Source organism: Psammomys obesus, unplaced genomic scaffold (genome assembly GCF_907164565.1).
Source record: "Psammomys obesus unplaced genomic scaffold, mPsaObe1.curated_primary_1811, whole genome shotgun sequence".
NCBI classification, from domain to species: Eukaryota; Metazoa; Chordata; class Mammalia; order Rodentia; family Muridae; genus Psammomys; species Psammomys obesus.
The window spans coordinates 35,110,456-35,125,445 of NW_026596034.1; positions in this window are offsets into that span (position 1 = coordinate 35,110,456).

Sequence of the window (14,990 nt, forward strand, 5' to 3'; positions counted from 1 at the left end):
TCATTTACAGGACCCAGAAGGGGCAGACAGCAGGGTGCTCAGCAGGGGTTCAACTCAAATTGTGTGCCTTCTCTGTGTCAGCAAACTCTGGGCCCAGGAACGCAGGGCCCGGGAGCCTCAGAGCCATGGGGTCTTGGCGATGTGAGAAAAGCTAGTCAAGAGTGGTTTCCCTCAGAACTCACAAGGTTGGAGCATTCTGTTTTGGTTAAGAGTTCTGGGAAGCCCGAGTTCTTTCTGAGCTGCTGTCCCCACTCCCAAGAGTTCTGGCTCCCTCCTGCCCGTGGGAACCGGGCGACTGCAGCCAGCAGCCAGAAGGCCTGACTCACGGCCCTTCCCCAGTCCTGGCAGGCAGGAGGTGTAGGTTCCAGCTGCTGCATCAGGACCCCTCCTCTGCCACAGTCCTCCCTGCTCAGGCCTCAGTGATCATAACAGCCGTACTTCCCCTGGAACCGACAATGACGGTCCCAGCCTTCCTCCCCACTGAGGCCGTGCAGTGATTGCCAGTGTGGTCACAGGTGCCAGCTCCTGGGCAGGTGACATTGCGCCTCCCTGTGCCACTCACTCTTGAAGAACACTCTGCTCTTAGGCTGCCACAGTGTGGACAGTCCGCCCTGGACCACTGATGTCCAGGGCCTGTCAGGGCAGAGGACAGCTGCCGGCTCCTGCCAGCCTCTTGCCCCACCCTCCCCGGCTTCAGGACTCCCTGCTCTCCCTCTAGTGCTCCCCTCCCTCCTGTCTCACACTTTTCTTTCTTGTTCCCATCTCTCATCCCTCGCATGTGCTCATGCAGACATTCCTGTCCTGAAACAGGAGAACTGGCCACCTGTCTCCTCCTGTACCTCACGTGTTTGCTCTCAGCCTTTGTAATGTCCCCCCTTTTCTTCACATTGGGTTCTGTGCCAGTGACCCAGTGCTGTGCTCTTCCGGTTTTGCTCAGTCTGCTTAATAATTCTGTCTTGGCTCCTGGAGAGTGATGTTGGTGCGGCCCTCAGGACTCCAGTGAGCGCCTCACAACCTAGTAAGAGTTACTTGTGGTGAAGCAGGAGCCTCACACATCACCATGCCCATCTGCCCTGACGGTAATGCTCTGTATTCCTTACTATTCCGTATAGCGTCTGGGTGTGCTTTAGGCAATGGCTGGGATGTCCAGGGGAGCTCACAGTCCCTTTGTTTTCTTGGGAGCTTCTTTGGAGGCAGCTAATGCAGCTACTCACACAGCCTTGACCAAAGCCCTGGCTCCAGGGAAGGTCTCCCCTTACCAAAGGAGACAACAGACCACCTCCCCAACATTGGGAATAAGGTCACTCGCCAGTACACCCGGCCTTTTAAAAGGAGTTTCACGTTTTTACAATAACGTCTGAGTTTTTGCTCACTTGCTGTATGTGTGGGGTTCATGCATAAGGGAACGCACGTCACACATTGGTAGTCTAGCCAGCCAGGTGCCCCACAGGGTTTCCTGTCTCTTCCCTGAGGGTGGAGGTTGCAGGTCACCGCCTCTCGGCTTTTATGTGGCTTCTAGGGATCCAAACTGTGGTCTTCACGCTGAGCTGTCCTGTCTCTCCAGCCCCTGAGGCTCTGTATGTGCCTGTCTGAGCTTTCAGTGACATTTCTCAAGCACCTCCACCTGTTTTTGAGACAAGGTCTGTCTGGCTTGGAGATTCTGGTTAGGCTGAAGGGGCCTGTGAGCGCCAGAGTGTGTCTGTCCCCACCAGGCCCAGCCCTTTGCCTCTGGAGACTGGCATCCGGCCCTTGTGTTTGCATGGCAGGCGCTTTCTAGACTGAGTTGTCTCTGTACTCCTCTCTGTTATCAGCCAATCATGCAGACGCCCATCTGGATCAACCTGTGGGTGTCGCAAGGCAACAGGATGGAGGCTGAGCTGATGTCAAGTGTCTTCCTATCCTGAGACATGAGAGGACCAGGCCATGAGTCCTGGGTCACAGGGTTCAGCCTCCCCTCTCAGTGGCTGGGCCCTCTCTCTGGAGCTGAGTGTTTACACTGCAGACTTCTCTAGTTTAGTGGGGCTTTCTCCAGGAAGTGCTTCCCAAGCTGCTGCTGGGGGCTGACGCTCTTCATCACTGAAGGAAGTCAGGACAGGAACTCAAACAAGGTAGGGACCTGGAGGCGGGAGTTGATGCAGAGGTTATGGAGGGGTGCTGCTTACTGGCCTGCTCCCCATGGCTTGTTTAGCTTGCTTTGCTTTCTTATAGAACCCAAGACCACCAGCCCAGGCATGGCCCCACCCAGTTCCCATCACCCACTAATTAAGAAAGTGCTCTACAGGCTTGCCCACAGTCCAATCTTATGGAGTCATTTTTCTAATAATGGGTCCCTCTTCTCAGATTACTTTATCTTATGTCAAGGTGACATAAAATTACCCAGCACAACTGACCCCTTGTGGACTTGACACAAACACTTCATCATTAAACCACACCTTACTTTCTCATTCATCCCCAAGACCTCACATTAAAAACAAATAATTTTAAAAATCCTACAGTCTCTACAAATTCAAACACATTAAAAATTGTGTCTCAGGGGTGGATGATCTCCCCTATCATTGGACTAGGGGAGAGGTATAGGAGAAGAAGAGGGAGGGAGGGTGGGATTGGGAGGGGATGGAGAGGGGGCTACAGCTGAGATAAAAGTGAATAAGTAATAAAAATAAAATTAAAAAGAGTTCTGTCTCTTCAAAATATCTAGTTTCTTTAAAAACCCAAAATATCTATCTCTTTTTCTCGTTTTTGAGATAGGGTTTCTCTGTGTAGCCTTGGCTGTCCTGGACTTACTTTGCAGACCAGGCTGGCCTCGAACTCACAGAGGTCGGCCTGCCTTTGCCTCCCTGAGTGCCGGGATCACATGTGTGCGCCACCAGGCTCAGCTCCAAAATCTCTTTTAAAAGTCCAATGTCTTTCAGCTGTGGGCTCCTGTAAAAATCAAAATTAATCTAAATACTTTCTTCAAGAAGAAAGAACCAGCGCACAGTCACAGTCTGAACCAAGCAAAACCGAACTCCAAGAGTGTAAATAATTCGATGTCCGATTATGGGGGATTCACCCACAATCCTCTGGCTCTCTTCCTGGTGCCAAGCTTCAACTTCTCTGCTTCAACCCCATCAGTCCTGGGTCTTCAACTGCCACTGGGTCTTCAGCTGCACCTTCACCAATGGCCTCTTCTGGCCTCTCACAGTGCCAAGCCTCAGCTGCTCTCCATGGCCCCTTCATGCCTTCAAAACCAGCACCACCTGGATGACTCTTACACATTACCAAGTTCAGCTTCCAGTAACCTTGGCCGCCTCTGGAACACAGCTTCTCTGTGCTCTTAGGAGACACTTCCCAGAAGATTTCACCTCGGTGATGCCGGTTACTTCACTTATTTCTCAGCTCCAGCCGGCCAGCAGGAGCTGATGCAAGGATGTGGTGGCTTGAATAGGTTTGGCCCAATAGACTCATGTGTCTGAATGCTTGGCCCATAAGGAGTAGCACTATTAGGAGGCCTTGTTGGAGTAGATGTGGCCTTGCTGGAGGAAGCATGCCACTGTCAGGGCAGGCTTTGAGGTCTGCTATGTTCAAGCTAAGCCCAGTGTGGCACACAGTCTCCCTCTGCTGCCCGCAGATCCAGATGTAGAACTCTCAGCTCCTTCTCCAGCACCGTGTCTGCCTGCATGCCGCCATGCTTCCCACCACGATGATAATGGATTAAACCTCTGAAACTCTTTATAAGGGTTGTCATGGTGTCTCTTCACAAATAAAATCCAAATTAAGACGGGGGTTATGGAGGGGTGCTGCTTTCTGGCCTGCTCTCCATGGCTGGTCCTGTAGAACCCAGGACCACCAGTCCAGGGATGGCATGACCCACAGTGGTTCGCAGAGTTCCAGGACAGCCGGGGCTACACAAAGAAACCCTGCCTCACAAAACCAAAGAAAAAGAAGAAAAAGTTCCTACAGGCTTGCTTACAGCCCAGTCTTATGGAGGCATTTTCTCAACTGAGGGTCCCTCCACGCAGATGGCTTTAGCCTGCGTCAAGTTAACATAAAACTAACGACACAGATGCCGACTGGCTGCAGTGTGGAGCGCACAGAAGGGCGTCACCGGGACTTACTGCTGTGGGCTGCGACACCATGCCGGTGGCAGGAGGGGGAGGTGCCCAAGCCCAAGGACCTTACTCCCAATCCCCAGCATCCATGGAGAAGCCGGGCATTATCTTGGGGTGTCTATAACCACAGTGCTAAGGAGGCAGAGACAGGCGGAGCCATGGGCTCACTGCCCATCATCCTCATTGAAGAATGGACTCCAGGTTTACTGAGGGACCAACCCTGTCTTAAAAGAAAAAAGTCAGTGATAGAGGGAGAAGCTCCAACATCAACCTCCGCATGCATGTGCATGGGCGTGCCCCTGCCCCCACCTACACACCCATCCAGACTACATACACACACAGAAATGCCATGGCCGGGCTGTGGCTTGATGGTGGGGCACCCATGTAGCATGAGTGAGCCCGAGTTCCCATCTCTGGCACCGAGAAAAGGGCACTTCCTAGTCTGGTCACCTCGGACAAGCTGGCAGAGTGTTGATTGCTTTCCATTTGAAATGAATGTCCTTCCCGGAGGACATTAAAGGACTTAAAAGGGAAGCCCCGGTGGCCCTCAGTGCCTACTGTGCACGCCTCTGCCACTCTCCAGTCCCACGGGGCTTTTGCAGGCATTCAGAGCCCCTCTGGTCATCCCCAGGTCTCCTGTGTGGGCTGCCCCTACCTGGCAGTCTGAGACTGGCCACTGGCCAGCTTGTCCATCTGGGATGTATTAATTGATGGCTCGAAAAATAAGTAGGGTAATCGCATTTCTGGTAAAGAGGCTTGAATAGGTACCCTCTCGGAGCCAGATGACTAGGGCCACGCCTAGTGGTGTGTGGTCTGGGCGCCTCTGGCTACCTTGCCCTTTCGAGGCTCTGCCCAGAAACTGCTGGCAGCACTGTGGGCTGATTTATGGTGGTTTCCTGTGGAGCCCGAGGCCCCAGTCTGCGGCCTCTCCGCCCCCCTCACAGACAGAGCTAGCCGTGGGTCCGTGTATGAGTTCCCTGTGGTTGCTGTAACAAATGACCACAAGCTGAGTCGCTTTAAACAGTATAAACTTACTGCTTTAGTCTCAGAGGGCAGAAGTCTCAGATCTGCCTCAGTGGAGGAAGGTATAGGTGAGGAGGGGCTGGCTCCTGAAGGCTCCTGAAGGTTAGTCCCTTTATCTTCCCTTTCCAGATACTGGTGGCGGTGCCAGCATTTCATTCTCTGTCCTCTGCGTTTCCCTCAAGCCCTGCTTCTGCCATCACATCCTTCTCCCTGGCTTTTCCCTCCCACTCCCCCCTAGAGGTGATGTGTAGGATTTTGCCCAGCCCACTGTTTTCTTTAGGACAATCTTCCTGACCCTTGGTCACTGCCCATTTGACAGCATCTCCAAACACTTGTATCCAGCAGGCATACAGCGAAGGGCTCCTTAAGCTCTGCACATGGAGGTGCCTTTGTGTCCAAAGCTTTTCTTTTTAATGTGTGTGTGTGTGTGTGTGTGTGTGTGTGTGTGTGTGTGTGTGTATGTTTGTACTGTTTTAGCACAGTGCACATGTGGAACAAAGGATACCTTTGGTGGGGTGGGGTGGGGTGGGGTGGGGGTGGGATGAGGTGGGAGTGGGGTGGAGTGGGGGTGGGGCGGGGTGGGGTGGGGAGTGTCTCTCTTGTTTCTGCCACTCTGCCTGCTACTCTCAGCTAGCTGGCCCATGAGCTTCTGGCTGATTCTCCTATCTCCTCCTCCCACCTTTCCATAGGAATTCTGGGATTATAGATGTGTGGGACTCAGGGTCAAACGTAGGTCATCAGGCTTTCATAGCTACATCTGGAGCTCTGCTACATGGTGAGTCATCCTTCCAGCCCTCACACATTTTTTTAAACTTCCACACATGTGTATATATTATAGGTACACAAAAATACACTGACAAAAACTCATAAAGAGAATAATTTTGAAACAAGTTTTAAAATTATTTACTTGTTAATTTTATGTACATGGGTGTTTTGCCTTGTATGTATGTCTGTGTGAGGGTGTCAAAAAAAAAAAAAAAAAACAACCTTGGAACTATATATAGTTTTCCCACTGAAGACTAAGGTAAGTTTGTATACTCGTGTGATGGATGGGTTTGTTTTGCATAAAGCACTAAGTCTTAGCTGGATACTCAATGCTGTGGAGCAGACCTCCATAACATTCTTCAGATTGACTCGCGTTCTGACCTTACCTTTGTGTAAGCCATAGTACACGGCGGCAGAACTGCATTTAGGACCATTTCAGAAACTCCTGTCTTACTCTCAAGTGCAGTTAAACATTAAATCATGGGGGTTTGTTATTGCTTTTTTTTTTTTAAAGCTAGGTGATGGTGGTGCATACCTTTAATTCCAGCAGAGGCAGAGGCAGGAGGATCTCTGTGAGTTTGAGGCCAGCCTGGTCAACAGAACTAGTTCTAGGACAACCAGGGTTACATAGAGAAACCCTGTCTCAAAAAAACCAAGTAATAATTTATACATACATACATACACATATATATACATATGTGTATATGTATATATATATATATATATATATATATATATATATATATATATATATATATACTTTTGAAAGTAAAACTCAAGCTGGCAACTCAAACAGTGATTTTAAAAATTGAATCTTTTACAACAATACAATTGAAAGAGAGAGATAGGAACTTGATATATATGCACTGAGGAACGATGGTTAAAAAATATTGGAAGTCTCTGTCCTCGGTAACAAAACCCTTATGCTTCTGTGAGAGCAGAAAGGAACCTTTAGGGCAGGGCACAGGGGACCGTATCTTGAACCTGAGCTAGCTGCATAGGGAGCTACAGGCTCATGTTGTGTGATGGGGCAGGACGTACAGATCAGAGAGTGAACCAGTGAGTTTAGAGCCAGGCTTCAGGGGTCACGTGACACCACTTGGCTAACGAATCTTTTGCTGACCCACAGTTTAAGAAGTTTTAGATTGTGCTCTTGTTTGGAGCCGGGGTCCTTCCAGGTGTGCTCAAGTTAAGGCCATACTTGCTCCCAAGAGGTCCCACAGCTGTAACTGGGGTTTTCGTAAGAGAGATGTGGACACAGGCACACCGAAAATGCCACAGGACAGTGCTGGGGTTTGGGTGTGGTCGCAAGGCAAGGAAGGCTGAGGACCCCAGCCATCACTAGAGGCTGAGAGAAGGACAGTGGGTGGCGCTCACCTCCACCCAGGCCTGTGATCTTCAGGACCAGGGGAGAGAACATCGGTCTTTCCTTAAAGTCAGCAGCTCTCGTGGCCTCGCAGACGGCATTGGGCTCCAGGGACAGTGCATGGCACGAAGCTGCCATTGTTCAGCAGGGAACCTGGGCATAGAGGAGAAGCTGCTGGGGAGGGGCTGCCCACCTCAGTCAGGCTGACACAGTTCCAGGGGACAGTGCCTGGCATGTGGTAAGCCTGCCGGGCGCCTGGAGGAGAAAGCGGCTTTGTGAACAAGGCTGCATCGGCGGATGTTGCGAGACCAAGTGGCCTCTGCCTTGGAGTTGTCATCTGGATTCCTGCCTTTCCACTTCCCGGCTGTGAGCACCCGAGATGGCAGGGCAGACCCTCAGGGGCCTGGCTGTCACAGGCAGGGGGTGAATGGGCCACATAGCCACTGTTCCGGCTGGGGAGCCCCACGGGTGAACATGGACTCGGCCTCTGGAGCGTGCCGGCAGTGAGTGGGTGAGCATCTAGAGCAGCGGTGCTCAGCCTTCCTAATGCTGTGACCCTTTAGTACAGTTCCTCGGGCCGTGGCGACCCCCAACCAACAATTATTTTCGTTGCGCTTCCTAACTGTAATTTTTCTATTGTTATGAGTTATAATGTAAATTATTTTTGGAGGTGAGGTTTGCCAAAGGGGTCAAAGCTCGCATGTTGAGAACCTCGGATTTACAGTGTCAGGTAGACTCAAGACAACTGTTCCCACCCTTGTGGGTGATCGGCTGCCCTGAGAGAGATACAGCACCTAGACAGAGCTGGCGGGGACAGTCCATCTGGGAGCAGGAAGAGCTTTGCTGAGGCTGATGGAGGGGCTGACCTAGCTCCCTGTCCGCATCAAGTTAAGGCTCCACTCAAAGGTGCAGTACCACAGAGGCAGGAAGGCTGCCTTCCCCAAAGGCCTGCGCCAGAGACACAAACGCGCCATGTTCTCTTCTGTGCCTCAGACTGGAAACCTCAGAGGCTGATGTTCCTTTCTTGTCTTGGCTTCCTGAGACTGTGGCAAAATACCCCGAGGAAAGCAACTCGGGGGATGAAAGGGTAGTTCTGGCTCACAGTTTGCCGTGGAAGGAAGTCAAGGAGGCAGGCTGGCTCCTGCGGCAGCTGCTCTCAAGGATCTACAATCAGAGAGCAGAGTGGTGAATGCAAACTAGTGTTCTCTTTCTCTGTATCATTCAGCCACAGTGCCCTAGTCTGTGGGCCCATCCACAATTAAAATGGATTTTCGCTTGTGAATGCATGTAATCAAGAGAATGCTCCCCCAACCCCCTCCTTCCCCACGTGGCCAGAGGCCTGTCTTCCATGTGGTTCTGGCTTCTGTTCATTTAACAGCACTATCACCCACCTTCTCAGTTCTGGGGAGCAGAAGTGTGCAGTGGGGTACACACTGGCAGACTTCTGGGATGACACCCACCTGGGCTTTCTGGTGGCCTGTCCTTGGGTATCTCCATTCCCTGCCTTGGGTATGACACTGGTCAGTTCAGGCCAGGGGCCCAGGTATGACCTCCTCTGGCTTAGTGTCCCTCTGTGCAAACAGCCTCATCCTCAGCTCCTGGGATTGGACAGGAAATTCGAGAACTCAAAGTCAGTGACAACAGAAGTATAGAACATTCTCCAGTGTGTGTGTGTGTGTGTGTGTGTGTGTGTGTGTGTGTGTGTGTGTCTGTGGGTGCGGGGTCACATTCATGTGTGTACACGTATGTGTAGAGGCCTGAGGTTGACCCCAGGTGTCTTTCTCCATCATTTAATAGGTTATTTAATGAGGTCAGTGAGGCTGGGCTCTGATCCTGGAACTGGCTGATGGCACTAGTCTAACCTGGGGGTCTGTGACTCGGCCTCTCCGTGCTGGGATTACAAGCGAGCTAGTGGCCATGCCAGCCTGGCTCCCATGGGGTCTAGGCATCCGAGCTCAGCCTTCTCTTGCTGAGCCATCTCCTCACACCCTCCTCAGAGTTCTAAAGTGCAGAACTGGCCGTGTTGAGAGGGACATGAGGCTTCCAGAGCATTCTGTCCCCGGTGTGGTTTGTGGTCACATGTCATGGTCCTAGTTCCCAGACTGTACGTGCCAAAACCTCAACAAGTGCTCATGTCCGGAGGCTGGGAACCCGTGGTCCCTCTGCTGGTCTCACCAGGACCCTTCATGCTGCTGCCAGTTAGCTGACGTCTCATCTGGGGTGGGGGTGGGGGACCCACGGCAGCTCCTTGGACACAGCAACTGGTTCTGGTTGTCAGTGCAGGCAGCATGTTGGCTAGAAGGACACAGAAGTCCCTTGAGAGCTTGAGCCAAGGCGCAAGCACTCCTGTTTCAAGCTGGGAGCTGACGCATGGTTATTCCATTGCATTTGTGGGCCAAAGTCTCACGGCCTTTGTGGGCACGGGGGATGGAGGGGCCACAGGCAAAAGATGGAGGAAGTAGAAGCAGGATGTCCCACGGTATCTCTCTGATGGATCATGCAATCACTCATCTCTGGAAGAGCCAACACCGGCCTCGGTGAGCACAGACAGGGCTGTGGGGCTCCATGACTGATAGCAGTAGCAATCTGTAGCAAACACACAGGATGAGCAGGTGGCGTCATCCTATATTCTCCAGGCCAGACCTGTGACCTCAGGCCATTTACTCACACTGCTTTCCCAGAGCCCATCCATCTTAGTTTGTTCCGACTTAACCGGAAGGGTAGCTGGAACCTGGAGCCTGGGTCAGGGGACAACCTAGGGAAACTGGTTCTCTCCTTTTGCCATGTGGTTTTAGGGCAGTGGCTCTCACCCTTCCTAACGCTGTGGCCCTTTAATACAGCTCCTCATGTCATGGTGACCCCAACCGTACAATTATTTTGTTGCTACTTCATAACTGTGATTTTGCTGCTGTCATGAATTATAATGTAAACATCTGATACGCAGGATAGCTGACTTGGGACTGCCGTGAAAGTGGTGGTCAACCCCCAGAGGAGTCTCCACCCATAGACTGAGAACCACAGTTCTAGGAGATTGCTTTCAGGCTATCAGGCTTGACAGCAAGCATTCACGGTCCCCTGAGCCATCTTGCTGGCCCTGCACACACTTCCTACAATAGAAAAATGAATATTTGCCCTTCTGAGTTTGGCTTTTAACTTGGTGATTTCTGGTTCCATCCATTTTCCTGAAAATGAGAGGATCTTTCTTGAATAAGACTCCATTGTGGCCAGCAGTGGTGGTGCACATCTTTAATCCCAGCCCTTGGGGAGGCAGAGGCAGGTGGATCTCTGTGAGTTCTAGGCCTGCCTGGTCGACAAGAGGAGATCCAGGCTACAAAGAAACCCTGTCACAGAAAGGAAAATAAAAACCGAAAAACACAACATTGTATACATGATCATGTTCTCTTGTCCACTTGCCTGTTGAAAAACATCTAGGCTGGTTCCATTTCCCAACTACCATGCATGCAGCAGTAGCAACCACAGTGAATATAGAGGATGTGAAGGGTGCCTGCGTGGCGCTGACTTGGATCCTTTGGCAGCATTGGTAGCTGGGTCAGGGGTGGTTCTATTTTTAGTTATGTTTTTTTCGGAGTCTCCATACTGACTTCTGTAGCGGCTGTGCCGGCTTACATTCTGGGGCCGTCTTTTATTTAATTTAAAAGTGTTATTTTATGTTACATGTATAGGTGCTTTGCCTGTATGTAAATCTGTGTGTTAACATGTGTGCCGTGCTCACACAGGCCAGAGGAGGACGGGGGTGATTCAGACACAAGCTGAGATGTGTCAGGACTGAGGGCTGCCTCCAGGACTGACAGCTGCCTGGCTGCAGGTCAAGGGCAGACCCCTGGTCCCAGAACTGGAGGGAAGCACAGCGGTGCTGCTTTTTGGGTCTGGGGACTGGACTCCAGCATGGCTGCTGGGGCAGTTTCAGAGCACAGGCTGTGCTTGTCATTTCTTTCTCTGTGGTGAGGTGCGTGGGGTCTCACCTGGTGGTTAGTCCTGGAGTTTTGACTACTCAGAGGTCAAAGAGAAAGGAGACATATCAGGGCTGAAGAATTCTCAGTGCTAACCCACACAGTACCTGGCTTTGGGTGGAGAATCTTTTTGTTTGTTTGTTTTGTTGAGACAGTGTCTCACTATGAAGCCATGGCTAGCCTGGAACTCACCATGTAGATCAGGCTGGCCTCAAGGTCAAAGCTCTACCTGCTTCCACTTCCTGAGTGCTGAGAGTAGAAGTGTGAGCCTGGCTTTTGGGAAGTACTGTCTGTTTTCCAGATTTGGGAGCTAGGGGGTGGGAGAGAGAGCGGCGGCAAGGCTTGGTCAGTGTCTTAAGCCCGGAAGTGGCCAAACTGTCTCCAGGCCTTAAGGGACCTAGGAATTGATTCCTAGTGGCAGCTTGAGGGAGGCATTTCCTTCCCATCCTAAGCTTGGACAGGAAGGGTTCTGGCTGATTAGTCAGAGGGCCTGGGTCATACCCTAGGGCCAAAGATGGAGCCCAAATCAGAAGTGCAGTGTTGCACAGGTTTAGGCCTGTAACCTAGGAACAAAAGGCCATTGTGAAACCCAAGGCCATCCCTCCTCAGCAGAGCCTCCTGCTGGCCCAGGCAGGGCTGCAACAATCACGCTGGCTGGCCAGAGAGGCGGGAACTGGGGCGCCTTCCAGTGGACTCAACACCTGTCCTCATCCTGCCTCATCCTGCTCAAGAGACAGAGATGGGGACTTTTCAGGAAGGCGTGAGTCCAGGTGCATTTTCTGTAGGAGCTGAAGCTGTACCAGGTGACTGGCCAGAGGCAGCATGAGCTAAGAGCTGGGATTTCCCAAGCCACCACTCCTCTCTGTGGAGATACAATCAGATTTCTGTTCTGTGATTTCTCCTGAGGATGAAAACACAGAACGAGGAGTCCAAGGGAAAACACAGAAACAGGAAAAGAAAACCACTTTTCAAACACAAGACAAAAAAATATTTGTAAGTTTGTGTGTGTGATTCTGTGGAGGTAAGTGTATGCCAGGTATGTGAGTGCCACAGAAGCTATAAAAAGCTGTCAGGTCCCCTGAACCCAGGGTTACAGGTAGTTGTGAGCTGTCATGCTGCTGCCAAGAATCAAACCTGGGTCCCTTGCAAGAGCAGCAAGGGCCCTTAATGGCTGAGCCACCTCTCCAGCCCCAATTATCACTATTTTGAAGACAGGATCTCACTTTGTAGCACAGGCTACCCTTAAGCTCACTGTGGAGTCCAAGCTGGTTTCATAGTCATGGAGAGCCACCTGCCTCAGCCTCTTGAGTGCTGAGATCAGGGGAGTTTGGTAGAACAAACAGACTGTGCGGTACTGAAGATCAAACTCAATTGCACGTACGCCAGACCAACACTTTCTAGACTGAGCCAGACCCGAGCCTATTCTCACCTTTAAAAGTGTATCAGGATTAGCCATGCTGAGTAAGAAAGACTCCCCACGCCCCATTCCTCTCCGTCTGACTAGGGGTAGACATTTTATCTCCCTCATTTGCCCAAACCGCTTTCCTTAGCATGTAGATCCAGAGAACAAGAATGTCAGGGACTAATGACTCTCCTCTTCAAGACTTCTAGTTCCCTAGCACCTCACATATGCTTTCCAGGTATTCAGGAGGCAACGAAGGCCATGTCACTTCCTCTCTTTTGAGGAGAAGTCTCAAGGCCGGGGAGATGGCTAGACATAGGGTGCCTGCCTGTAATCCTGGCACACTGCGGGTCTGAGGCCGCACACTGAGTTCCAGGCCGGCCAGGGCCACACGTGAGGCCCTGCCTGTAAGTGTCGATAAACAATGTGTCCCAGTCCTGGGAGATGACTCAGATGGAGTTTGGCTCCTCAGAACCCAAGAGCTAGGTGGGCGTGCAGGTCATATGTAATCCCAGCACTCGGGACAAAAGAAAAGAGATCCCCAAGCAAGCTGCTCAACTAGACCCACCAAGCCTTTGAGTTCGGGGTTCAAGTGAGAGACCCATTAAAAAGACACCCGGCATCAACTTCTGGCCTCTTCCACACACACATGTGCACACACACGTACACACGTACCCTAGCATATTTGAACACACGTGCACATATGTACAGGCACACAAACATGCACACTGCACACACGCAAACAAAACACAACACAACCGTTCCATTCTGGCTTTGCACTAATACTTCGTTTCAGAGATGGGAGCAGCTGAAAGGTCAACAAGTAAACAGGTGTGTGTGCGAGTTAGGAAACAGGCGACCACCCAAAAGCAGCCCTGGCAGCCTCACCACTCTTTCCGGGTTGAGGCTCTTTTGGGGGGGAGGGGAGATCACAGTTATTTTGGTTTTTTGCTTGTTTGTTTGTTTGTTTGTTTTGTTTTGTTTTGTTTTTGAGGCAAGGTTTCTCTTTGTAGCCCTGGCTCTCCTGAACTTGTTTGTAGACCAGGCTGGCCTCGAACTCAAAGTGATCTGCCTGCCTCTGCCTCCCTGAGTGCTGGGATTAAAGGTGTGTACCACCGCACCCAGCTAGAGGTCATGATTTTTAATCTTAAGTCTAGCTCTTGTCTTACTGATGTCCCTTGTAAGGAGCCAGCCACCCTCTCTGTGTGACTGCTGACTTCCTCCTCCAGACCGTCCTCGCTTTCACCTTGTGTTTGTCAGCGCGTCACCCCACAGGCAGCACACACTCAGCAGATACTCATCGAGAACACGAATGCATGCTTGAGCGTCCTCAGAGCATCCCTTGACTTCCGGGGTCCCCTCCTCAAGCTCTGGGTCTTTGTCTCGGTTCCGATTCCAGTAGCAGACCCTGAGCTGAGGATGTGGGGTCACCTGGAATGGGGAGATGGGCAAGGATACGGGGAGTGAGCAATAGCGACGTGACGGAGTGCCTGGCTCTGGAATCTCCGGGGAGTCAGGAAACACTGTATGTCCTCCAGCCATGGACGAGGCACACCTCAGTGTTGCTGGGCCACTGTTAATTAAGGTTCTGGAGAAAATTAAACCCCAGTCACTGGGGCCATCATGCTGTGGGTTGTCTTTTTACTGTTTTTGCTGCTAAAACAAAAACACCAGAGACTAGACACTTGTGTTCAAGATTTATTTATTTTCATTAATAATATATGTGTGTGTGTGCACATACTTGCCTGAGAGTGCCTCTGAGACCAGAAGAGGGTCTCTGATTCACCTGGACCTAGAACTACAGGTGTTTGTGAACCACCAGATGTGGGTGCTCAGAACTGAACTCAGGTCCTCCACAAAGCAGCTAAGTCCTTAATCTCTGAGCCATCTCTCCAGATGCCAGAAGTTTATTTTTTTAATTAATTTATTTTTTATGTATTATTTGGTGTCGGGCCTACATATATGTCTGTGTGAGGGAGTCAGATCCACTGGAATTTGAGTTACAGAAAGCTGTGAGCTGCCAGGTATGTGCTGGGAATTGAACCAGTGTCCCCTGGAAGAATGAACACCCAGTGCTCTTAACCACTGATCCATCTCTCCAGCCCCAGAAGTTTATTTTTTAGTTAATTTTTAAAAATGACATTAGAGATTGAACCAAAGGCCTCACACATACGAGGCAAGTGCTCTACCTCTGAACTCTACTCTCAGCCTCGCAAACGGTACACATGTACTTCCCATAGTTCTGAGGTCCAAGAAGGCCCAATCAAGGCCGTCTGGTGGGGTCTGCCTGCGGCTTCCAAGGTGACAACCTTGTTGCTAAGTGCTCACTTGTGATGGATGACAAAAGGCATGAACCCTTTTCCTGAGCCCTT